This window comes from Sus scrofa, chromosome 14 (assembly GCF_054392235.1).
Source record: "Sus scrofa isolate SSC_HxYL_T2T_F1_AM1 chromosome 14, Sscrofa_HxYL_maternal_Yorkshire_Landrace_v2.0, whole genome shotgun sequence".
Taxonomy (NCBI): domain Eukaryota; kingdom Metazoa; phylum Chordata; class Mammalia; order Artiodactyla; family Suidae; genus Sus; species Sus scrofa.
In genome coordinates, this window is record NC_139396.1 from 145,283,712 (window position 1) to 145,311,053 (window position 27,342).

The following is a 27,342-nucleotide window of genomic DNA, read 5'->3' on the forward strand; positions in this document are numbered from 1 at the left end:
AGCTAGGATCCTGAGTTGCTATGGCTGTGGTGTAGGCCAGCAGCTACAGCTCTGATTCGACCCCTAGCCTGGGAACCTCCATATGCCATGGGAGTGGCCCAAGAAATGGCAAAAAGACAAAAAAAGATCAAAAAAAAATATTACCAGAAATAAGCAGGACCATTTCATAATGATAAAGGAAACAATCCATCAAGGGGAAAAACAATTCTAAACATTTTTGCATCTAATACAGAGCTTCCAAATATGAGTCAAAAATTGACAGAATTACAAGGAGAAATAGAAAAATCCATGGTTAGAAATAGCAATTTCAACACCTCTCTCTTCACAACTGACAAGAGAAGAAGGCAAAAAAAAAAAAAAAAAATCAGTAAAGTCTTGTACAGTGCTATCGACCAACTTGGCCTAATTGACATTTATAGAACACTACACCCACCAATAGAATATCATTTTTTCAAGTGAACACAGAATATGTCCTGGTAAAACCTGCCGTAAAGCGTCTCAATTGATTTATAAGGATTCAAATCATATAAACATGTACTCTGACCACAATGAAAATTAGAAATCATTAACTTGGGGGTATCTGAAAAATCTCCAAATATATGAAAAGTAACACACTTTAAAATAAAACAAATAAATCCACACTTTAAAGGATAAATAATAATGGAAATTAGAAAGTACTTTGAACTGAATGATAGTTGAAAACACCCCATACGAAGGCTGGAACTCTTAACACCTTGAAATACAGCCCTGAAATCAGTGATTTGAGTTGACACCTGTTTCCTTTTCTTATCCAGGTATTCAACTGCTATAAATTTCTCACTAAGTATTTGCTTCAGCTACATCCATCAAATTATGACTTGTGCTTTTTTTCTCTGCCAGAATATTGTGCCAGAGGAACAATGTCAACTGGCTTGCTGAAATCCATTGATAAAATATCTATGACATGCCCTGATCTCAAATATAACAATTACTCTATCAAAAATTTTAAAGAAAATAAAGTTTGGGCTGACTTACTCTTCCTGAATCCAAAGATGTTCTCATCATCTTTGTTCCTCTGGGTTCATTTTCTTCATTTATTTGACAGATATGTATAGAATGCCTACTGCCTGCCAGGCACTCTTTTGTGGAGACAACACAGGAGGAGACTGCTAGAAGACTTATGTAACTCCTGTTTGATAACTGTGTCCCCAAACAAAAAATAAGCATCAAGTTCATTAGCCTGTGGCTTCTAAAACTCAGTTGATTTGGGCCAGACACTGAGAACTATTGGTCCAATATCCCCATTCCTTCTGGGTTCCTGGCAATTAGAAGCCTGATTTTATTCAGGGTAATCTCTTGCCCATCCCTGAAGAAAGAGCAAATCAGTATATCTGAGTTAATTAAGATAATCTTGTTCTCTAATATTCTAACTCTCCCTTCAGCCAAGATAGTTTTAAGATCCAGTTCTAGGTAATGACACCTAAAAGAAAGTCAACCTTGAGGATTTCTGGAGAAGTTTTTCTATCCTAGTAAAAGAGGATGGATACAGCTGGCACTGCTGGTTTTTCATTTTTTTTCCTCCGTTTGCTCTGTAAGTTAATATTCAAACTCCATGCTACCAATCACACCCATCTGGATTTTGTTAATTTTCTATCTGTTGAAGCCACCATAATCTTATTTTCTATTACTTGCAGACAAATGCATTCCTGACTTGTATTTAATTTTTAAACATAGTTCCAGCTGCTAGAATAACTCAAACATATGAGAAAAAAAGAGTTGAGAAATAGTCCCTACCAATGTATCCCACTGGAAGATGGCAATGGAAGTGACCTTGGAGCTTGTCACTTGGAACCCCTGAAACCAAGCAGGGCCCTGTGGGGCTCCTGGGCACAAGTCTTTCTGTGTCACCCATTTCTTATTTTTAGAGAATAAGCTTCAGCTTCCATGGCCTTCCCTGAGTTACAAAGGGTAGGTTCAAACAGTTGCTAATCAGAGAAGAGAGGGGATGCAGAGACCAGGGAGGTGAAGTCAAGAAAAAACAAGAGTGCAGCCTTGGGGCAGAGTCCTGGTTTCTCCTCAAGAAATGTATATAAAAATATCTTTGATATTTTTGCAGAACTAAAATCCCCAACGAATGCAGATTTTGTTCTCTAAATCCCCAACGAATGAAAACCAGAGAGGAGGACCAACAGAAGCAGTCCTGGGGCCACCAAACACCAGCTTTGAAGAAGAATGAAAACTTGCATCTACCCAGATCCTTATCTGCAGCCCTATTTTCTACTCCCAAACTATAAAATCACTTCCTCTTCTCTCCCAAAGGAGGGCACAGTCTTTAGAGCATTAGCCTGCTGTGACCTCCTTTGCCTGGCAAAGCAATAAAGCTATTTTTTTCTCCTTCGCCCAAAACTCCATCTCCACGTTTTTATTTAGCACTGGTGGACAGAGGCCAAGTTTCAACAACACCCTCTTTGACTCACTTTTACCACTTTTGTGGCAGAATAAATACTTCAGTTTGATTGAAAATAGCTCCATCAGTAGATGAAGTTAAAACTCCAAAAAACCAAGCAGGAGGCAGTCAAGCTTTAGGGAGAGCTGTCTTAGCATCTCCTATCCCGTGGGTGAGAAGGCAAAGCTGAGCCTCAATCCCCTCCATCCCTCACCCCCTGCCCCCAGGAAGGAGGGTCAGCAGGAGCAAGATAGGGTTCCAGGCTTTCGGCCACTAGCAGGGCCTCAGGGCAGGACACTAGTTCTAGAGTTGGAACCAGGGCACTGGAACAGTATCTGCTAGAGCCAGGTAATGAAGAAATTAGCTTACAAGTCATTAAAAAAAAACCAAAAAAACAAAAAAAAACCAGCAACAACAAAAAAATTATTAGCTCATTCTTAGGAAAGCTATTTTTCCTTCTCCCAGGATGTAGCCAGACTATGTGGTTGAAGTCCTGAGGTTCTGTCGAAGGAGGCCAAGTCCTTGCCATTAAACAGCCTTTTTTGTTACTGAAAGCCAGTGAATGGGAAACTGTTGACTAGACATCAGTCACCAAGAAGACAAACACTGAATGGGCCTTTGCTTTCCGTGTGGAGTCAAGCTGTATTGTGTGGTAAGAAGTTGTCTGAAGAGGGGGAGGCCAGGAAGGCCCAGGCGCTGAGAAGGGGCTCAGGATGGAGGGTTCTGCTTCTGCCTCCGATTGGGATGGGTCTGATGCAGGCCTTAGACGTGGCAGGTCTGCAGAAGGAGAGTGAATGTGGGAGGACTGTGGGGAGGGTCTGGAGTCTCAGGAGCCTCAGCGAAGGTCCCAGTGGCTGAGCATAATGGGTGGGGGGGCGGATGGAGCGACACATGCCGTGCAGGGAGTAGGCAGGGAGCAGTGGTGAAGGAGACCAGCCTGAATCAAGCCAGGGCCTCTGGCTCACAGCACAAGTGCCAGGGAAAGGGAGGGGACGAGGATCCCAACACTGATGGCCATTGGACCTCTGGGGACCCTTGACATGAGCAGACTGGAGACAGATGAATTCAACATTCACTCATTCATACTACATTGGCTGAGGACCCATTCTGTGCTAAGCATCATTTTTAGGCACCAAGGATGTACAGATGAAGATGTCACCCATAGATCCCACCCTGGTGGAATCAGCAGACTAAAGGCCTGTAGCACGATGGTGGGGAGAGAGTAGGGAGAGAGAGAAATGAAAACAAGCAAACACACAGAATTGCAACAAGTCATAGAAAGTGCAGTTGAAGATCCAACAGCATCTGTCATGGAGAATAGCAGAGGTGATTGGCACTAGATAAGGTGATCCGGGAGCCTCTCTAAGGCAGCGGCCACCTTGCAGCTGGGGTGTGAGAAGGACAGTGAAGGAGACCAGGATAGACCTTTCCAAGAAGAGGGAACTACACCTGCCAAAGCCCTGAGAGAGGACAGGGCTTGCCCGAGAGAGAGTGAACTGAACAAAAGCCAGTGCCAGCTGGAGGGAGTGAGGGGGAAATTGGCAGAGGGAGGGGCTGGGGAGCCTGAGGGACCAGATAAAATAGGGCTTTTTATTTATTTTTTAAAGTTTAATTTAATTTAATTTAATTTAATTTAATTTTTCATTTTTGTCTTCCCTGCAGTATATGGAGTTCCCAGGCCTAAGATCAGATCTGAGCTGCAGCTGTGGCAACACCAGATTCTTTAACCCACTGTGCTGGGCCAGGGATGGGACCTGTGACCCAGAGCTTCCAAGAGGCCATCACTGTTCCTGTTACAAAACAGCAGGCACTCCCAAGTAGGGCTTTTTAAATCCTAGTAAGAAGTTTGGAAAACACAAAAGAGAATGGTGATGTGTCATAAATGTCATGGAGGAATCCACGTGCCCTTTGCTCTGTAAAGATTAGAGCAGAATAGATCAAGACAAACCCAGGTCTGTGGACCTAGGCAGCCTGGATGGACGAGAAATGATTCAGACAGTGATTCAGGAGCTGTGATTAAGCAGGGATCTGCCTGGCACAGACTGGCCTCAGAGAATCTAATAAGAGGTAAGTCAGTACATTTTGTAAGCTACCATTGACTGGGCACTGATTACTGCACTCCGTACTTGGCAGAGGCATTATCTCAAGCAATCCTCTGTATCAGCCACGGCACAGTGTGGAAAACAGCCCATGGCAGACAGCCACTAGTGGACTTTAATGCAGAATTCTACTAAGAAAGGTCTTAGAAGAGCTGAAACAACAGAAGGTGACACTGAGGCAGACTAGAGATTAGCAACAATGGATCACTCCCCTCCCTAGGGCTGTTCCTAGGACAAAGCCAGGTGCTAAAAAGAGCTAGGAGCTAAAGCCACCTGGGCAACAGCTGCGACCAAGGAAAGTAAGGCTGCTTAGGAGAAACGGAAATCACAGAGCAGCAGCCGCTGGAGATGCCCCCCAAGAAAGAAGGGGATACCCTCCCTGACCCTTACTTCTTTCTGCCCTCCCATCACCTGCCTGTCCTCCCATCACCTGCCAGGCCTCCTGTTGGATGGAGCAAACTGCAAGGCAGCCAAGAGAATGAATTTGTAGAGGCTGCTTACCTACCCACCCTGCCCCAAACATAGAGTACAGCAGAGAAGAATGGGATTAGATCTGAGAGCAAATAGGAAATAAGGGGCCCATCCTCCCAACAGCCCCATTAGCTAAGAACTATTATCATCCCCATTTTCTATATGGGCAAACTGAGGCACAGAGAGAGGTTGGGTGAATCCTGTATGTGGGAGAACCCTGATTTTGGGAGAACCCTGATTTCCACTCAGATCCCTCTGGTTCTAGGGCCCAATCATATAACTGAGACATTATTCAGCCAGCATAGGTGAGAGCCTGGGAGTTAGGCTTGGACCACCAGACACCACATCTGAAAAGCAAAGCTTCATGTTACACCCCCTTCCATGAGGGAGCTGAGGGTAGTGATACTCAGAGGGGGTTGGCTTAAGGACTGAACTGCTAGGAGTTCCCAATGTGACTCAGCAGGTTAAGGATCTGACATTGTCTCTGTGAGGATGCAGATTCGATCCCTGGCCTCTCTCAGTGGGTTAAGGATACGGTGTTACTGTGAGCTGTGGTATAGGTCACAGATGCACCTCGGATCCCAGCTGTAGCTCTGATTCGACCCCCAACCTGGGAACTACCATATGCCGCAGGTGGGGCCCTAAAAAGAAAAAAATAAATAAAATAAATTTTTAAAATAAATAAAAGAACTGAGCTGCTGCTAGTTTGGACATCAGTGACACTCTGAGTCCTTCCAGCAGCCTGTCTGAAAGCTGTGTAAGGACTTTGCAGCCAGACAACTTGTGTCCCAATCACGGTTTTGCCACTTACCAGCTATGTGACCCTGGAGAAACCATTTAACCTCTCTGAGCCCCAATTCTCTCATTTTATTTTTTATTTATTTATTTATTTATTTTTTGTTGTTGTTGTTGTTGCTATTTTTTGGGCCGCTCCCGCGGCATATGGAGGTTCCCAGGCTAGGGCTTGAATCGGAGCTGTAGCCACCGGCCTACGCCAGAGCCACAGCAACGCGGGATCCGAGCCGCGTCTGCAACCTACACCACAGCTCACGGCAACGCCGGATCGTTAACCCACTGAGCAAGGGCAGGGACCGAACCCGCAACCTCATGGTTCCTAGTCGGATTCGTTAACCACTGCGCCACGACGGGAACTCCCCAATTCTCTCATTTTAAAAGTGCATTTGCACAGAATGGGAGAAAATAGTTTCAAATGATGCAATTGACAAGGGCTTAATCTCTAGAATATACAAGCAATTTATACAACCCAACAGCAAAAAAGCCAATCACCCAATGGAAAAATGGGCAAAAGACCTGAATAGACTGTTCTTTAAGGAAGATATACAGATGGCCAACAAGCACATGAAAAAATGCTCAACATCTCTGATTATAAGAGAAATGCAAATCAAAACTACCATGAGATACCACCTCACACCAGTCACAATGGCCATCATTAATAAGTCCACAAATAACAAGTGCTGGAGGGGCTGTGGAGAAAAGGGAACCCTCCTGCACTGTTGGTGGGAATGTAAACTGGTACAGCCACTATGGAGAACAGTTTGGAGATACCTTAGAAATCTATACATAGAACTTCCATATGACCCCGCAATCCCACTCTTGGGCATATATCCGGACAAAACTCTACTTAAAAGAGACACATGCACCCGCATGTTCATTGCAGCACTATTCACAATAGCCAGGACATGGGAACAACCCAAATGTCCATCGACAGATGATTGGATTCGGAAGAGGTGGTATATATACACAATGGAATACTACTCAGCCATAAAAAAGAATGACATAATGCCATTTGCAGCAACATGGATGGAACTAGAGACTCTCATACTGAGTGAAATAAGTCAGAAAGAGAAAGACAAATACCATTTGATATCACTTAGAACTGGAATCTAATATACAGCACAAATGAAACTTTCCACAGAAAAGAAAATCATGGACTTGGAGAACAGACTTGTGGCTGCCCAGGGGGAGAGAGAGAGAGTGGGAGGGATCCGGAGTGTGGGGTTATTGGATGCAAACTATTGCTCTTAGAATGGATTTACAATAAGATTCTGCTGTGTAGCACTGAGATGTCTAGATACTTATATCACAATGGAGGAAAAAAAATGTATACATATAAGTGTAACTTGGTACCCATGCTGTACAGCAGGAAAAGAAAATTAAAAGCGCATTTGCTAAATAAAAAATAATAATAATAAAAGTACATTTGCTAGTGTTCCCTTACTGACTTTGAGGTAAATGAAATAACATATACAAGATAACTAGCCCAGTACCCTCCCATGGTAAGATTTACTGGATAGTAACTATTAATATGATTGTTGTTAGCCTCCTCTTTCAGAGACTCTAGAGACAAAAGGGAGAACCTATTCCTTTGACCTTGAATTCTGGCAAAGAATTTGTTCTCAAATATTTGGAACTTGTATAAACCATGAAGGTTATTTTGTGCTGGAAAGAATGTCTCTGTATCAGTCAGGATGGGCTAGGTGATGACTGAGTAACAAATAAATCTTAAGACAAAGTTTATTTGCCTGTGCTACATGGAAACTGAAGGTTATTATAGGGGCTCCACTCATAAAGGTGACCAAGGGAGGCTGCATCTGGACACATGCATCCTTGATTATGGAGGCTGGGACCAGAGAGTGCAGTAAACCACATACTGGCTCTTAATTTGCATCACTTCTGTTCCCACTTCATTAGTGAAAGCATCATATAGAGCAAGAAAGTGAAGAAATATCATGCCGCCCATGCTCCAAACAGGTAAGTAAACATTTAGGAACAACCCTAATAACTATCGGAATAACTTCAGGGAACCTTCTCATTGGGCTGGATAAAGCAAAGGCTCCAATTTGGAATGAAGGGTAGTCTAACAGGCCAGACTACCCTAATATGACAACATAAATATTTGCCTTTGTTGTACCTAGAATTGCATCTCTGAAGATAACATGTCTTTTAGGAAAATGTTTTGTTCCAGAATATTGCTTAAGACCACTTCTCTGAAAACCACTATTGGTTCTTGGAACGTATTGTCCCAGAGGCTTTGTGGAGCTGAGACGCTGATTATAAACAAAGCATCTTATCTTCTGGAGGAGGTGTCCTGCTATGGGCTGGATTGTGTGTGCCTGGACTTAACCAGGATCTTTCTGCTCTTATATAGCCTGATGTCAGATCATTGGGTACTGATGGTTTGCTAAGCAAGTTCAAGCTCTGGGTATAAGCCTTTCTTGGGCTTTCACTACCCCATGTCCTGCTGGATTTCTTTCTACCCACCTGGATATTTTTTCATGGCATCTTTTGCTGGCTCAAGGTCCCCTTGGATTCTCATTCCTCACTCCTAGGAATGAGAGTCCTTAGCAGGAACCTAGGAGTCATTCTTAACTTCTTCTCACATCTAATACAATTCTCACTCCTAGTAATTTTACCTTCTAAAGAGCTCTAAATTCATCATCCTTTTATCTTCCTCTCTACTTGAACCATCTAATTCCTGGTACACCACCATCTTCCCTGGGAGGCCTAACCACTTCCTACCTGGACCCTTGTGTCTGCTTTCCACCCACCTCCCTCCCAGACATTCCACGCATCAGCCAGGAAGAACATCGGAAAATGCTAGACTGATGATGTCAAGCACCTTCATTTCTCTGCCTGGTCCTCACTCCAACTGAGTAAAACCTTTTCAATTACTCTTCATAGTTTTGAGAACCTCCAATGCCTGGCACCTTCCACCCTTGTTCATCTCACCCTCCTCACCTCCTCCCACTTGCTCTCTCTCTCTCCAACTTCAGTCAGCTTGGCTTTCTTTCAATCCCCCAAGAAAGATGGACTCTGATCTTTCCCTGCACAAACTGCCTCTCTGCCCATAGTGGTCTCTCCCATAAACTTCTTTTCTCTCTAACTCATACTTCTTAACACAGCTCAAATCTCTCCTCCTCATAAAAAATGTTCTGACCCTCAGACTAGGGCAGGGCCCTTGTCATATGTTTCTTCCCCAGGGGAATTATCACAATTATAATTGAATACTTAATTGTAGAATTAGCCATTTAAGATCCACCTCTCCCTCTCAAATGTCATTCTTAACTTTCCTCATTCCCTTCCTTTGGATCCCTGGCACCTAACAGAGCCTTGCACAAAGCAGATGCTTACCATCTATTTGTCAAATGTTTAAAGACATGATTAATTAACAATGAATAAAGAAAAGTGTGAATGGCTGTTACAACTGTCAAGAGTCCTGAACAAGGAGGGATCTAGGAACAGAAGTATTCAGGGAGGCACATATGAACCTAGAGTTTTGGGGGCTTAGGACTCACGGGTCTTAGGAAGGGCACATATCCAATCTTGATAGAGAAGTAGGAAGCCAACAGCACATTCCTCTCCCTCCCCCACTTCCTGAGTCCAGGCAACAGCACAACCAAGTGCAGAGGCCCAGCTCCCCGGGGATAACCAGCAACAGTGCTGGGTGGTCCACCACGGATAAGAAGGGCACAAATGAGAACAATGCAAAGCACACATGTGCTTTGAAGGAAGGAATTTGAAAATACTTGAAAGGGGAAGCTAGACATGGCTTGGAGACAGACTTATTTGTATTTTTCGTCTTCAGAATCAGTCTTGGACAAAAGGAATTTTTTTTTTCTTCATGAAGAGGATAAGGAGAAGCAGAACTACTTTACATTTATTCTTTTTCTAATGAGTTCAAAGTAAGTTAGAAACTTATTAAGTTTAATTGGAAGGAAGATCAATCAAAGTTCAGCTAAGGCTCATTTTTAGAAAACTTTTAAATTCATTTACTTTCATTACTTTTGGGGACATAGGAGCTCTAAGATCTTCTTTTGGAAAAGTTTTTCTCCTGGGTGTTTTAACCTTACTCCTTCTAACTGTCTTTGGTTTTTACCTTAGAGATTTCCCAAAAGAAAAGTTTTCCAAAACAAAGAGTGTAAGCAATCCAGGTTCCAATTATCTAAATTACCTGGTATAAAGTGAAACTTGAATATGCATAATGCAACTGGCTGTGGTGTTAATCAAATATTTTTTGATGGTCATCATCATACTATTCGATGAAATATTTGAAATGTGGAGTTCCTGTGGTGGCGCAGCAGAAACGGATCCAACTAGGAACCATGAGGTTGTGGGTTTGCTCCCTGGCCTCACTCAGTGGATTAAGGATCTGGCATTGCCGTGAGCTGTGGTGTAGGTCACAGACATGGCTCAGATCTTGCATTGCTGTGGCTATGGTGTATGCCAGCAGCTGTAGCTCTGATTCAACCCCTAGCCTGGGAATTTCCATATGCCATGAGTACAGCCCTAAAAAGCAAATAAATAAAATAAAATAAAATAAAATAAAATAGAATAAAATAAAATAAAATAAAAATAAAATTTGATACATATTGCAAGGATGACCTCCAACATGAAAGTAAGATATTAGAGAATAGGTTTTCCATAACTGAAGGTCTCAGGATATAATCCTCTCTCCCAGCCCCGCTTTATTATTCTGCCCACTGGGTGGGGCATTGAGCCGGACCCTCCACTTAGGGTGACTTACCCCTTGCCTATTCCGGGTGCGTATCCAGTTCTGCTAAGAGAATGGCAAAACCTTTCTCTCTTTAGCAAATTATTTTCCAGTTACTTTTCCCAGAGTTACGTATTTTGCCTCTATATGTAAATTTAGCCAACATAATAACATGAATTGTAAAATTCCTAGTAACCACTCTAGCCTACAGATAGGATTAAACAAATCTTAATTTCCACAATGTTGTTTTTTTCTATAGATTATTGATCAGCAGTTTTCTTAGAGAGCAGTCTATCTAAATTTCTAGATAACCTACTCATTAACTCTTAAATAAATATAATCTAGGTAAAGGGTGAATTAAAGCTAAAGTCCTATCCATTGATCATCTCCTGGAATGAATGAACTTTTAGCCTCCCAGAGACAAGTCTTAGTTGACTTTAGGCTCTACAGGGCTATTGGCATGCCTCATGTACACAGTGTGAATTTGTTAGTGACGACAATGTTATGATAATAAAATTATCTACTTGAGTAGTAACCTCATTTTATGAATCACAGTGACACTTTGCCAGATTCAAACGAAGCAGACTAGTCAGCTGGCTCACCTCTGCATGTGACCTACAATCTGTTCTTATTCCTAAAACCAGAGGTGGCACATATAGGAATCCTGTTCTTAATTAGGCATGTACTTCACAACGTGGCCGCCATGCATATACATCCAAAATGATAATTATTCTGAACCATTCATTACAGCTGGACAAACTACACTATCCAGAGCTGTGAAGGGTCTTGGAATGTTGAATGGAAACTCAATCTATGGTTTTAATCTGTGTGTGCCTCATTTCCCTTAGTCAGTAAAACAAGACTGATAATAGTATGTACTTTATAGTGTTGATGGGAGGATTAAGAGTTAAACTGTGTGGGGCACTGGGACAGTTCTGGGTGTACAGTGGGAACTGTATGGTGTTTGTAGCCATGATAAGGATTCCTAGGAAAATGTGTAGTCCTCTAAAAGGGAAGCTGCCTCTGACCCAATTATCAATCCCACTTGCTTTCCCAGGTCATAACTGTGAAAACCGGGTCTTTGAGAATCACAGGCTTCTCTGGCTCCAACCCAACACATTTTTCCTTTCCAGTTAGAAAATTTCTGGAGTTTTCCTTTGATAACTAACCTGTGGATTGAATCAGTAGTCTTCAAAGCAGTAGCTCCTGATTTTGGGGAATCAGGGCACCGTCTGAAAGTCTGATGAATCTCCAGACTCTCTCCCAAGAAAAAATGTACATATAAAAGTTCGCATTCCCTTTCATGGGGGGTTCATAACACCTCTCTAAGGTCATTCATGGACCCCAGATTAAGAATCAATGTTTGAAAGCATGGCTTAGAAAAGAGCTACCTTTGGATCTTGTTCTTAACAATGTCTGAAACAAAAGGAGATAGAAACACATACTTGCCCATTGTAAAGAAGTATTAATGACTGTTAGGGGTTTTGATGAATGAAGGGGTTTGATGAGGATGAAGATGACGAAGAAGGAAATGAAGAGGAGAACAAGAGGAGGAGGAGTCCCCCCAAAAGGATCAAGGTTGGTAAACAACGTACGCTTTTACCTTTAAGTGTGCCAAGCCACGCTTCCATCTTTAAGTGTGCCAAGCCACGCTTCCATCTTTAAGTGTGCCAAGCCTGCAGCCATGTTTGCAACTGGAAAGTACTTACCGGTGGCTCTGGAGGCAGTTTGAGTAACCAGTTGTATCTAAAGCTTTCTTTCAAAGCTCAAACAGGTAAAATATTATCACTGGGGCTCTTCATGCCCATTCAGTGACTCAGACACAAAAGAAATGCTAACTAGGAGAACTGAGCTGTGAATGTGGAGTGACCCCAAGGGACAAAATGATTATCTGGTTGTCTTAGGTTTCGGGGAAATTTATTAGGGGGTTTTAAGATTACATTGACTGATTTTTACCTTAAGTGCTCCAACTGGAGAAGCATTAAAGTCTCACGATAAGGAGCAATTTCAAAGAGTTAATGGCATCAGCCAGATCTTTTTGGTGAGTCAGGGGTACTGAAAGGCGAAAAGCACAAGTGAGGACCATGTCTCCAGCAGGCGGTGTGATGGGCTTGCCACTTTGACTGGGGCTCACTAGGGCCCCTACTCTTCTCCTGTTTCCAAGTGACAAACACCAGAGACCAAAGAGGAAGAATAATATATTTACAGCAAAGGTCATAGAATGAGGCCAAGGACCTGGTTACATTTCTGCCCCATTATGGTCTCAGATTGTACCTCTGCCTCTAAAAGCCAAACATCTGGGAGTTCCCATTGTGGCTCAGCAGTAACAAATCTGATTAGTATCCAGGAGGACCAGGGTTCGATCCCTGGCCTCTCTCAGTGGGTTAAGGACCTGGCATTGCTGTGAGCTGTGGTGTAGGCTGGCAGCTGCTGTTCCAATTCAACCCCTAGCCTGAGAACTTCCATATGCCACAGGTGGACCCCTAAAAAGACAAAAATAAAAATAAATAAATAAATAAATAAATCCAAACATCTTCTCATTGTATGCAATGAGTGACAAGCTTACCTCTGCTCACCTTTGTTCCTTCATCCCCTCCCATCTCCCCATCTCACCTTGCCCCAGTCCTCAAGGCCATCTCTTTGTTCTTGGACTATCCCAAGTTCATCCCTGGCTCAGGGCTTCTGTATTTATTGTTGCCTCTGCCAGGAACATTCCTTCTCTAGATATTTTCATGGCTGACTCATTCTCATTCTGATGTTTAGGTCTTAGTTCAGCTGGCAACTTTCTGTCCCCTGCCTTGTCACTTTCCTCCATATTATCCTGTATTATTTATAGCACTTGTCACTCTCTGAAAAAAAACCTCTTGATCTATTTTCTTCTTACTGTCTGTCTTTCCATTAGAATGTGAGCACCATACAAGCCGGGATCCTCTGTCTTGACCTCTGCTGTACCCTCCCCACCGCCCCCACCACCCCAAGTCTTCTTAGCACACAGAAGGCACTAGATATACATTTGTTGGATAAAGGAATGGATGATCATCATAATAGTGACACTTATTGAGCTTTTCCTCTGTGCCAGGCACAGGGCTGCAAATTTTTACAAATATCATCTCACAGAGTTCTCACAGCCACCGTCCAAGCTAGGTATCTCTCTCTTATCCCCACGGCACAGGTTAGGTTTCAGAGGGGTTATGTGGCTTTTCTAATGTCAAAGCTGCCAAGTGACCAAGACCTGATCTGAACCAAGGTATGTTTGTCTCCAACACTCACTCTTAAATCAGGAATCAGCACACTTATTTTTCTGTAAAGGACCAGGTAGTCAATGTTAAAGACTTTGGGAGCCATATGGTCTCTGTTGCAAATACTCAGCTCTGTTGTAGAAAGAAGCCATGACAATGCATCAACAAAGGGATGTGGCAGTGTGCCAACACAACTCTATTTACAAGGGGTGGGCAGGATTTGGCCCAGCGGCCATAATTTGCAGATCCCTCCTGTATGTCATCATTCTATCTAGACTTTGCTAAAAGAGGGTTAAACCAAAGAAGAGGGGAGTAAAAGAAAAGCATTAAAATGTATGCTCTTCAAATAAGAAAGAGGGCAGGTGGATAAACTAGGTTTAAAAAGGCAAAATAGGTGATAGAATTCTGGTAGGAGTTAAGAGTCTACTGATTCCACTTCTCGATTGAATTAGAATAGCCACTGAAGGTGATGGGAAAGTTTAATTCCGACAAGGTCTTCTATTTGAACCAAGGTTCCATTCATATTGTAATCATATGTGATTTCACCTGCCAGCACTGGAACAGACCCCATAACCTCTATCCCAAGCAGACCCAAGAGAACCAGTATTGAACAACAAGGTGTCCCAAGGCATTCTATTAAAACGTCCTCTCTCAACCCCTGAGCCTGGAAATGGCAGTCTTTTCTTCTCAAGCCAATGTATGAGTTCATTGGCAAGAAGCGAAAGACAGGCTGTACTTCACAGGCCAGAGCCAGCCCAGAGAAATTTCTCACAGCCTCCCTGGGAAGGTGAATATGTTTGTGCCCAGTTATTCAATCTGAGTGGCTCTTGAGACTGAATATCAGCCTTAAAGCAAAAGATCAACTCACCAGTCCCTTCAGATTGGGCTGCAAGGGAAGGGCTGAACTTTGAGAAGGTGGAAGGAAGGAACAAGTGTACTTTCTATCATGCTTGGCTGTGCATGAGCAGAGGCTGGTGTGGGCTGCAGCCTTTGAGGGGTGGCAGGGGAGCAGACCTCTCTCCACACTCTGTTTTAGTCTCAGCTCTGGAGCACAGAAACACAGTAGACAAAATACTCATTTCTCTCTTACCCTTAAGAAAGTATCCCACTGGAAATAGCACAAGGTTCTTAAACCAGTAGGTCCATTTTCCTCAATCTGTGTGCAATTTTCTAAACGTGGGCTTCAAATAGTGTTTGTTGTTTGTTTTTCCCCATATTTAGAATGGATTTTCTTTTTTTTTTTGTCTTTCATGCTTTTAGGGCCAAACCTGCGGCATATGGAGGTTCCCAGGCTAGAGATCTAATCAGAGCTGTTGGTGCCAGCCTACCCTGGAGCCATAGCAACACCAGATCCAAGCCGCATCTGTGACCTACACCACAGCTCACAGCAACGCCGGATCCTTAACCCACTGAGCGAGGCCAGGGATCAAACCCTCAACCTCATGGTTCCTAGTCAGATTCGTTTCCGCTGAGCCACAACAGGAACTCCTAGAGTGGATATTTTTAATCATTATCCAGGCAGTAGGTGAAGGATAATGTTGATCAATGAACCCTTAAAAGAAACAAGTTGACCAAGAATTGTTGGGAAATTACACTGATTCTATTAACAGCAGGTGACAAAGATGCAGACCTTAGGTTCCTGAACCTTCTCTGAGCCTCTGTGTGTGTTTTTCTGTAACATTCAGTTTTTAAGAACCCTGCTAAGTCAGTTTAACCAGAATCCCCACCTTCAGTATCTGATTGGTTTCTTATCTTCTGCCTTGCCCTGGGTAATGACTGACATCCCCGCCTGTCTTCAGCCAAGAATCCTGCTAGGTCGGTTTACCCAGAATCCCCCTCCCCCATGATGTTTCTTCTTAGTAAGTTTCCATCCACTGACCCCCAACCTGCTCCTGAGCTGTAAACCACCACTTGCCATGCTGTACTTGGAATTGAGCTCAATCTCTCTCACCTACTGTAAAGCCCCATTGCAGTGGTCCTTATGCTTATCACCATGGTCCCCAGTAAAGTCTGCCATACCATTTTTAATGAGTATTGTTCAGCATTTGTTTCCCTCTAACACAGGAAGGCAGCTGCTGCATAGTAGAACCAGCATCTGGAGGGGAATCCAGGGATGCAAGATGCTCTGCATTATTCAGCAGTGATGTCCTGAGTTCTCCTCCCCACTTGCTTTGTTTTTCTGAGCCTGACTTTTTTTTTCTTTCCTTTTTAGGGCCACACCCACAGCATATAAATTCCCAGGCTAGGGATCAAATCAGAGTTGCAGCCGCCAGCCTAGCCACGGCCACAGCAACACCAGATCCAAGCTGCATCTGTGATCTACACTGCAGTTCATGGCAATGCTGGATCCTTAACCCTCTGAGTGGGGCAGGAATCGAACCCGCGTCCTCATGGATACTAGTCAAGTTTGCTACCACTGAGCCACCCTGAGCCTGTTTTCTTATCAGCAACACAATGAGTCAATTTCACACCTTTTCATCTACACAGATGTCCATTTTTTTGTTTACTGTTTAACATCTACCGAATTTACTGTTGCTATTAGTTAGTATTTAAGATAGTTTATATTATCAATGAATAATGATTTCTATTGAACACTCTGTATTTAAGAATTGTGCCATATTCTTTCCATGTGATCTAATATTTAGTTCTCACAACCTCCCTGTGAGGAGGAAGACTTGTGATTTGCAGATTCACAGAAATGGCAGCTGAGGTTCAGGGAGGTAACAAATTTCCCCAGGTCAGTTGGAGAGGAAGCAGCAGAGCTGGGATTTGAGGCTGACCTTTTTTTTTTTTTTTTTTTTTTTTTTTTCTTTTTCTTCTTCTGAGAACTACACTGTGTTCATGAGCCCTGTAGCCTCTGGTCAGCATGTGACTGGAGAGGAAAATGCAGATTCAGTTCCCTTGCCTGACTTTTTTATTACTTCACTCTGACGCCTCTTCCTGGGTCAGGCTGTAAACTAACAAGATGCTTTTCCTGGAGGGGATCGTGCAGGACCTGCCACGGATGTTCAACACATGGTCTTTGCCTTGAGATACTTAGAATGCAGGAGAGATGATAAAAGCCACAGCCAAACTGATGCCTCAGGAGGAGCAGTGCTGATAAACAAATAAAGTAGTTCTCTCAATTCCATAATCTTTTTTTTTTTTTTTTTTTTTTGGCCATGCTGGTAGCATGCAGCCAGGGATTGAACCCACAACACAGCAGCAACCCAAGCCACAGCAGTGACAATGCTGGATCTTTAACCACAAGGGAACTCCCATCTTGAATTCCTTATTGTCACTGCTGTGCTCAAGCCAGCAGGAAACAATGGCATCTGTAAATCTCTGTTTGTTGCAGAATCTTTGTCTTTGCTGGGGAGAAGAAATCCCCTTAAGGATGGACCAAGTCAATGATCTGGGGATACAGAGAGTCGGGGCTCTCCTTGAAACAAACAGTTGAGGATTTGCTTCTGAGATGACGTGTCAGTGTTGGCCTGACTGGGAAGGGGGTTGAGGCACGTGGTGGGATGAGGGTAGCTTCCCAGAAATAGTAGAACCAGGCCAGCAAAGTTACTGGTTTCTGCAGATTGGATTCTCTCAGGGGGTGGAGGAGAGAAAAGGGGAATGAGTTTAATTCACTGATTGTCTACTATGATCTTCATGATTTTTTTTTCTTTTTGTCTTTTTGCTATTTCTTTGGGCCGCTTCCACGGCATATGGAGGTTCCCAGGCTAGGGGTCTAGTTGGAGCTGTAGCCACCGGCCTACGCTAGAGCCACAGCAACACAGGATGCTAGCTGCGTCTGCAACTTACACCACATCTCACGGCAACGCCGGATCCTTAACCCACTGAGCAAGGGCAGGGACCGAACCCGCAACCTCATGGTTCCTAGTCGGATTCGTTAACCACTGCGCCATGACGGGAACTCCTGATCTTCGTGATTTTATGTGCACTGAGAATTAAGTCCTGACAACAATGGGTGAAGTTGCTGTTTTACGAATGAAGCTAGTAAGAATACAAAGGAGGATTCTCATTCTTTCACTCTTTACCTTAATGCCTGTGTAGACACCATCTTAATCTAATAAAATAGAATAGAATACCTATAAAATAGAATTCTTAATACAATATAAAAAATATTTAGGGAGTTCCCATTGTCACTCAGCGGGTTAAGAATTCAGCAAATATCCATGAAGATGTGGGTTCGATCCCTGGCCTTGATTGGTGGGTTTAAGGATCCATTGTTGCCTTGAGCTGTGGTGTAGGTCATAGACGTGGTTCACATCTGGCATTGCTGTGGCTGTGGTGTAGGCCGGCAGCTGCAGCTCCATTTGACCCCCTAGCCTGGGAATTTCCATATGCTGCAGGTGCAGCCATTAATAATAATAAATTTAGGCTGTAAAACCTAATACATTGCCTAGCATATTGTAGGAGTGCAAGAGAATAGGGTAAGGTAACGACTATTTTTTTTTTTTTTGGCTGGACCCACTACATGCAGAAGTTCTGGGACCAGGGACCAAATCCAAGCCACAGCAATGACAATGCCATGTCCTTAACTGCTAGACCACCAGGGAACTCTGAATTAACAACACTTAATGTGATTTCTCAAACTTAAATATCATCTGATCCAACAGTTCTCAACTGGGGGTGATTTTACTCCCCAGCAGATATTTGAAAATGCCTGGAGATTGTTATTGTCACAAAAGAGGGGAGGAGGGATCCTGGTATCTCGAGGGCAGAGGCCAGAATGCTGCCGAGCATCTTCCCCTGCATGGGACAGCTTCACATCAAAAACATATGACCCATCATGTCAGTGGGGCCAAGACTGAGAAATTCTGATCTAATCCAACATGTTTGACATACAAGGAAACCATGACCCAGAGAGATAAAGAGACTTGCCCAGGGTGATACATCACCAACCAGTTGATGGCAAATCCATGATGAAAAACATCCCCTAGAGCCTGCTACAAGGGTTCTTGCCAGAACTCAAGGCTGACCAGCCAGAAGGCTGCCTGCCACAAGAGGCATGGGTTCAGCGGGAAGGAAAGACTGTTGGCTTAATGGCCCAGGCAAACCAAACAGAGCTGCACAAGTTCAAATGGACCAAGACTGTTGCTCTTCACTTTGGCTCATCCCCTGAATAAGCCGGAAAGGGAGGTTCCAGGGAACTAGGAGACCAAGACTCAGAACACAGACTGCTCACCCGGAGGCCCTTGCTGCCCACTGGCTTCAGACTCCCACTCCTTCCTTTCCTTAGGGTTACACACCGAACTCAATGATCAAGTCAAAGAAAGAATTTTCTTTTGATGATTGAATAGGCACAACATTGTAAATCCACTATACTTCAATAGAGCTTTTAAAAAATCAAATAGGCAAGTTAAAAACGTTAAAGGAGTTCCTGCTGTGGTACAGTGGGTTAGGAATCTGACTGCAGTGGCTTGGGTCTCTGTGGAGGCATGGGTTCTGTCCCTGGCCTGGCACAATGGGTTAAGGATCTGGCTTTGCTGCAGCTGTGGATTCGGTCCCTGCCCAGAGAACTTCCACATGCCATGGGTGCAGCCATAAAAATAAAAACAAAAAACATTAATGATTAAGTGGTCATATTAGATCAAGTAGAAATTGCCAGAAACTGATTCTGTCTAAAACACAGTATGTTTTAGATGTTATTTGCATGGTCATTGTCACCACCCACAATTTCTGGGCCTCTTTTGTGCCAAGAGCTATGTTGGGTCCCAGGGGAGAGATGGGCAGAAGGAGAAGAGTGTCCACCAACCTCACACATGAGGAATATCCTTGACCTCAAGATGTACTCAGTCCAAACATGAGGGTCTCCTTTGCAATCAGCATCACAGAGCAAAGCCAACATTGCCAAGTGGGTAAAACAAAACACTCCTTACAACCAAGTGGCTGAACCTAGAATGACTCATTCATTTTAAACAACTTTTAAACATTCATTTTAAAATTTTTTTTTTTTTTTTTGGTCTTTTTGTTGTTGTTGCTATTTCTTGGGCCGCTCCCACGGCATATGGAGGTTCCCAGGCTAGGGGTCGAATCGGAGCTGTAGCCACTGGCCTATGCCAGAGCCACAGCAATGCGGGATCTGAGCCGCGTCTGCAACCTACACCACAGCTCATGACAACGCCGGATCGTTAACCCACTGAGCAAGGGCAGGGACCGAACCCGCAACCTCATGGTTCCTAGTCGGATTCGTTAACCACTGCGCCACGACGGGAACTCCTAAACATTCATTTTAAACAACCTCAGAAACATTCGACTGCAGCCCAAGAATTTGGACTTTACCACTTGTATCATTGGGATTTGGTTTGCCTGGTGGATATTTTCTTCTCTCCATCCAGCTTCATGGGGGACATTCAATGCCTTGGATTATACCTAGAATGGCAGTGTAACCAGATGTAATATGGGACTTGATTTAACCAGAGCAGATGCTTGGACCACAAAGTTCCCTGTCTAAGAAGGTAGACATGGGGTCCCCAAAAGGCTCCCACAAGCTGGGGTACTGGTGTCTTTTCCAGCAGTCTCTGTGCTGCATTTCAGTGGGAGCTGGAGATCTCAGTTAACACAATTCTCAAGATCGACTTTTATCTTGAAATTTCAATGAAAAATTAAACATTCTGATAACACCAAGTACTCATGGCTTTTATTTCCATTGCAGCTGCTTTCTGAGACGGATAATTCCCCTTTAGATTTTCATGAGTTTGGCCCAGAAATTGGACACTCAAGGCATTAAACATACAGAAGCCTGGGACGCCAAGAAAACAGTAGTTTCTATTTAAGGACTTGGCTGGCACAGGCAGCTAAGTGTCTTGGGGAAGTGAGTGGAATTTGAATATGGCAGCTCTGCCACTCTGCAATAGACTGGAAAATCAGATACTAAGACACGCTAGGGGCTCCTGCTTGGGTTTGGATGTGGGTGCTAATTTCAGTGATGAGCTGCTTGTTGAGCACTGCTTCCCAGACTTTGAGCTGTCACTGTTTTCTTCTGCCCTGTCAAAATACTAAAATTAAACTCAACAGAAATATACAATCTACAAACACCACCATTTAACAAAAGAAAGAATGTTTTAACATCCCAACACACAGACAGAACAGACTCTTAGAACAAGGGGAAGTTTTTTAAACTGAATACCCGTAGCATCTTAAAGAGTTGCTACTTTGCCTTCTGTTCTCACGTCACCCTAGACTGGAAAAACCTCATGGACCAGCACCCATCTGCAGTCTGGAATCTGGGTACTGTAAACAGCTACTGGAGTTGCATGGAAAAGAATTAGGTTTGAGACCCAGCTTGAATGGAGAAGATACTCCAGGGCAAGGACAGGGAGGGGTGAGGAGTTGGAACTGAGGGGACAGGAGTTACCCTGAGAATAAGCTCTCTGTTTGATGGAGGCTCTCACCCTGCTGTGATGCTACAGTCCATTGCTTGTTTAATTACCCATCTCTTCCACTGGACTTTGAGTACCTTGAGAGCAGTGACTGTACCTTGTTGCCCCCAGCCACAGAGCTAATTAGATGTGGTAGTGTCGCAAGGGGGTATTTGAAGGAGCAATGGCAAAGCACATGGGACACACAGTGCTGCTTCAAGGACCCATATGATCTGAGGACTAGAGGGCATATTTTCTATTGTCTAATCATGCAGGCAGTTTCTGGCTGGTGTCATGCAAGATGTTCCACCTCCATCCTACCTGGTAATCTCAACTTGAGCATCCTCCCACAAGATAATTAAAATGTGCCCCCAGGGGACCTTGGTAGAGGTCAGGACTGCTGCCACACCTGGAAGACCAAGGGACCACTGAGTAAAGACCAACCACTCTTATGGTCTCTGCAGCTATCTGGGCAGGAGCAGGGCTGGGGGTGGGGAGCAGCCAGCCTCCCGCCTGCTCGCTGCTTGATCCTCTTGGTTTTCTCATTGCCAATTCTGAGCAGGGTTTTCAATTTTCCCAGGCCCCTGTTTGTCATAGTCACTTTCTGGAACTGACTCAAAAGGAAAACATCACCAGCCCTGTTACCAGGAGCCTCCAGGGTAAAGTTCCGCAACAAGCACCCCTTCCCTGCAGAGACAGTCCAGCCTATAGAGAAATGGATGTGGCTTTTTTTCAAGACTCATTTTGAGTGGAATTTTTTTTCTGCCAACCCGATTTCTGATAGGAGGTTGAAGCCCAATAGACAGAGCCAGCTTCAGCTAAACTTCCCATCGGCCCCACCAGGCACTGGGTGGAGGCCAAGTGCCACGCTTACCCAGCAAGTGCACTGGGGCAAGGGGAGGACCTGAAGGGGAGAGGACTCGGAGCCTGGGAGTGATGATTGAGCTTTTTCATTAGCTGGCTCAGTGTGGCAACCAAGAGCCCCATTAAACATCTGAAATGCTGCTCAGTGGTTGGAGAACTGGGTTCCACTTTAGTGGAATTAGCAAGGCTGTGGGTTCTGGGAACTGAACGGTGAGCAAATAATATTTGCTCCCATTGAAAATATCCTGCCATTTTCCTCTTACAATCTGTTGGGGAGAATTTGCCTTGGGGGTACCTCTTGCCATTCAAAATCTTGGAAATGGTCTTGTCTAGGATATTGTTTATGGCATCACATCTCTGTTGCTTTCTCAACATTGAATCCTCTATGACTCTCCCACCAAACAGAGGTTTTCACATCCCGAGTTCAGGTAAAGACAATTGTGTGCCTTGAGGTATCAATCCCACTGCCGTCTTCCCACCATGACTGCTCCCTTCAGGCATCACTGACCCTGGGAGGTCCTACCTGACCTTACTGTGGCCAGCAGGCAGCAGGTGGGCATCAGCTGGCAGACAGCCAAAGGCAAAAGAATGAGGCCCCAGGTAAGGAAGAAGAGACAGAGGGAGAATTGATGCCTCTGAAGGTCATGAGCACAGGTTCCCCGACAGGGAAGGTGGGAGAGAACTGAAGATGCGGATGCTGTCCTTTTAGGAGCCCAAGACTAATCATTCCCTTTTATCACTCTCTGCAGGCTCAGCCTGCCCATTACCTTCCAGAATTTCTGGCTGGGTCTGGAGAAAATGCTAACCAGCTCCTTAGAAGAGCTGTCACTGAAAGTCCCAGCCAGAGGGTTCACAAAAGACACTGTGTGCAGCACAGAAGGAACACGGTGCTCCTGGGAGGCAGAGGGGTGGGGACAGGTAGCCTTGGGCACAATCAGGGGCAGCCAGAGAAGACGGGGCCCAGCCCCAAACCCTCTGCTCCCTGCCTTCCTCCCAGCCTGCCTGTGCTTGGGATTTCACCACCAGAGATGACCACCGCAGGTGGGTTCATCATCTGGGAAGGACATGTAGGAACTTGGGTGAGAAAGACCCAGAGAACTGGTTATCTGCTCCCCCCACACCCAGCGTCCCTAGGAAGGGGCTTAGGGATTTTCATCTGATAGAAACCGCCCCAGGGGAGGGAGGGTCCTGGGCTCCAGCTGGGAGTAGGAAGGAGGGGCTAGAGAAAGGGGATTCTAGAAGGAGGACTTGACCAATGTGTTTGGACCCAGCCCCTCTCCAGCAGTGGAGGCAGCTGGGTAGGCTAGCACTGGACAGGGAGTCAGGAGGCCCCTGTTTCCTCTGGATCTATCGTGTATGGGTCAAGAAATCATAAAACGCCTGGAGTTCCCATCGTGGCGCAGTGGTTAACAAATCCGACTAGGAACCATGAGGTTGTGGGTTCAATCCCTAGCCTTGCTCAGTGGGTTAAGGATCCGGCATTGCCGTGAGCTGTGGTGTAGGTTGCAGATGCGACTTGGATACCTCGTTGCTGTGGCTCTGGCTTAGGCCGGCAGCTACAGCTCCGATTGGACCCCTAGCCTGGGAACCTCCATGTGCCTCGAGAGCGGCCTAAGAAATGGCAAAAAGACCAAAAAAAAAAAAAAAAGGGAAAATAAAAGAAATCATAAAACACCAGAGATCAGCACTTCAGTCTTAGGCATCCTTCAGCCCATCCCCCACGCCTCCCTCACTTTATACTCAGACTCTGAGTCCAGAGAATTTCAGGGCTTGAACAAGGTCATACAGAGCACCTACTGCATTCTGGTGGAAGCCGTGTGTCAGGTGCTCACATGCTGTTGGTTCATCAAAGAGGCCCTGGCTACCTCCCCACCCCCACCCCTATCTAAATTAGGTCCTTTGTTCTGTTTCTCATCACAGATGGGGATGATCTATTTATTTGTGCGATTTTTTTTTTTTTTTTGGTCTTTTTGCTATTTCTTTGGGCCGCTCCCGCGGCATATGGAGGTTCCCAGGCTAGGGGTTGAATCGGAGCTGTAGCCACCGGCCTACGCCAGAGCCACAGCAACGCGGGATCCGAGCCGCGTCTGCAACCTACACCACAGCTCATGGCAACGCTGGATCGTTAACCCACTGAGCAGGGGCAGGGACCGAACCCGAAACCTCATGGTTCCTAGTCGGATTCGTTAACCACTGCGCCACGACGGGAACTCCGATTTTTTTTTTTTTTTTTTTTTTTAATGTCCACCCAATTCGGCTATCACCTCCACAAGGGTAGGAAGCCTTCTCTGACTGATTCTTCACTATGTCCCTATGCTTTGCACACAGTCAGCACACACTGATGTTAACTGAAAGCTGAGTCTCTCTTCACAAAATAACCTCATGAGAGAAGTATTATACCTATTTTACAGATGAGGACATTGGGGGCTTAGATAATTTAAAGAACAAGTGGAGAAAGCAAACTTCAGCAATGGATCTGAATGACCCTTCCCCCTCGGGCTGTACTACTCTTCCAACAAAGATTAGCAAACTAGGGAGAGTCCCTTAAGCTGGGGGCCTTGGCTCAGGCTTTTGGGGCCATGATGTTCTAGGTCCAGATGCCCCAAGATCTCTCCCTGAGAGAGGAGGAGAGGAAGAGGGGTCACTCCAGAACAGAGGGCAGCTCAGAGCCAGTGTCCCCAGGCAGGGGCCTGGTCTTGACAAGTCAGGTGCTAGCTCAAGATCCAAGAAGCATAACTATGTACCAAGCTTGTCCTCCACCTCTAGGCATTTCCCTTAAAATTATGAAAGGGACTCACTTTGATGAACTTCTCAGACCAATTACTCTGAAGAGACTTAAAAAATCCAGTGGGCCTCAGTAGAGAAAATTCCCCAGAAACCACGAGATATTATCAGGAGGAAGAACCTTCCATCCTGTGGAGCAGCTTTGTGGGACCCAGCCTTGAGAGCACCCCACTTCAGCAAACAAAGCAGAGACAACCCAGCTATGAACATTTGAGAATTAAGACCACACAGAGGGAAACATCTGGAGATGAAGATAGCCACCGAGATTAGAGAAAGGAAAAGCAGTTGGCATGGCTATTCCCTAACCTAAAATGCATATGGAAAAATCAGTTTTAATCAGTTTTAAGCATAGCATAAACACAATACATAGACGTATTTTTTTTTTCACTTAATGCCAAAATAAAATGACTGTTTTCCTTGGTTTTGTATCATACCCTCCCTCCTCAACCCCCTTCAGCTAAACCTAACAATTAGGATAAAATCCATGCTTTCATCTCTCTTTCATCTTCATTCCAAGTGGTCCTGTCTCTGCTGGCACCACAAGCAGCCCAGTGTTCATTCATAGCAAGGAAGTCCTTGGACATCAAGCTCTGCCTGCCTACACCCCCCCGACCCCCGCCAAGTTCCAAAAACACCACTGAGGTGGGATTATGATGAGAATGAGAATGGACGGGGCACATCAACACGGACCCCAGAAAACATGGGGAGCACATTCTTATAAATAAGGTGCTCAGCCCCACTCTTCCTTCTCTGATGCCAACATCACAAGGCTTAGTACCACCGAGGAGAAATTCCCAGGCTGGTGTCCCATCTGCAAATTCAAGTTTGACAATGTTTCAGGCTAAAGCAAATGGATTTCTCATAAAGTCTGCAACACTCTCTCGGGACTTTGGAGTTCTGAGCCAGGGAAAAGGATGACAAGGTGGGGGGATGGTCAGCTCGACCTCAAGAAGGATTTCATGGAGGGGGGACAAATGCACCAGATGTGAATGCAACCTCAAGATGGCCACACAGCTCTCTCCAGCTGCAAACATTTGCCTTTTTCTAGAATTCCAAGATTATGAGTTCTCTTTCCTTTCACTTCCTTCCTCTACCTTCTCTGCCTTTCCTCTTGGCTGCCCCCAGCCCTCCGTCCCACCCCCACTTCTAATGTATTAACATTCTAAAAAATTAGGAACCCCCCCACAAAGAAAATTGTTTAAAATACCTGTATCCTTGACTCTGTGCTGCTTGAGTATGTCCAAGCAGTTGATCAGCACAGCAGATGGAGACTCTGGAACAAACAGCCCCAAGCCTGCATGCAGGGGACTAGGGGATGAATGAAAATCTCCTCTGCCTGCCTGTTTGTAAGGCCAGAGATGGAAGGACTTTGGGTGCTCGGGAGTAACCTCAGAAAGAGTCCCTGGGGAAGCAGCAAACTCTCCAGCACAGTTTTGAAACACCACGGAAGGAGGAAGCCTCTTTAATCAAATAATAACCAGCCAGAGATAAGGCCCTCTAGGACGAGCTCAGCTGACCAATCACAGCCTTCCTTCTGACCGCCAAGGACAAGCAGACCCAGGCTTCTGGAGTGAATTTCAGGGATTGTTATTTAACGATGCTGCTGCTGGTATCTTCTTGGCTTTGCCTGGCAGGATTTTCTGAGCGGGAAGAGAATCTCTGAGCCCTGACGCCTCCTTCTGGGTGGAGGCACCCAGCCCCAGGGGCTGCAGCTGAGGACCCTGAGCGATCACGTGACCCCCAGCTCCCAACCCTGAGGCTTCCGCATTGCCAAGGGAGTTGTCACAGCAGCTGGGAAGCAGGCCTGGGTCACCAGGGCTGAGCCTAGATGACACCAGATGTGCAACTCATTGACTTGTGACCCTAGCGACTCACTCTTACATCTTGGAAATGCTTCTCGTGCATTTCCAAGGGGTCCTTAATTAGCAGTGACTTTGAACTTTTCTCTAATCTTCAGCCTTCCCAATCACCCTCCCCTTCCAATGTTATCAGTGCTCAAGCCACAGAGGTATCATAAGGAGGTTGGATTCTGGGTGCTAAGCAGGCCTGGGAGTAAATAATGACCCTCCAGCTCTCCAGCCCTATGGCTTTGAACAGGCCACTTAACCCCTTCCTCACTGAGTTGCTGCAAGGATGAAATGGGAGAACCCTGCCAGATCCCTATGGGGTTTCTTAAGGTCCTGAAAAAGTGTAAACAAACCCTTCAGTGGTACTGATATATTAGAACTCAAAGAGGACAGTTTTGCTACTTAGCATCAGCAGAATCAATCTTAGGACATTTCATCCCCCCAACAGGAACCCCCTCGGACTAGCAGTCATCCGCCCTTCTCCTACCCCAATGTCCCCACCAGCCACTCACTCAACAATATCTCTTTTGCATCTATCACTGGGAGAAGCATCAAGGTGGGTTCCTCAATGTCACATTTATCAGAGACCTCAGTGCCATGCAGCCAACAGCAGGGCAGCGAATGGGGCTTGTCACAGAGGAATTTGGTCCTGTCCGAAGGGAACAAAGGAGAAACCAGCACTGAGGCACAAGAAACGGAGTCAAGTCAGAGGGCCAAGTGCCGCCCCGTCTTTCCCGTGGGAACTC

The 27,342-nt window shown here is 45.1% G+C and overlaps 1 protein-coding gene and 1 long non-coding RNA gene across 2 annotated transcripts in view; both read right to left on the reverse strand.

The window, feature by feature from the left end:
• Positions 1-26,194, reverse strand: part of GPAM (glycerol-3-phosphate acyltransferase, mitochondrial) — a 72,208-nt gene extending 46,014 nt beyond the window's left edge. Inside the window, 1 exon segment of the mRNA NM_001444498.1 lies at positions 25,957-26,194. The gene's annotated coding sequence lies outside the window, so the exon portion shown is untranslated.
• A 914-nt stretch (positions 26,195-27,108) lies between these two features.
• LOC110256754 (uncharacterized) overlaps positions 27,109-27,342 on the reverse strand; it is a 72,225-nt gene continuing 71,991 nt past the window's right edge. Inside the window, exon 5 of the long non-coding RNA XR_014826227.1 lies at positions 27,109-27,245. This is a non-coding gene — a long non-coding RNA (uncharacterized LOC110256754). The remainder of the gene's footprint in view (positions 27,246-27,342) is intronic.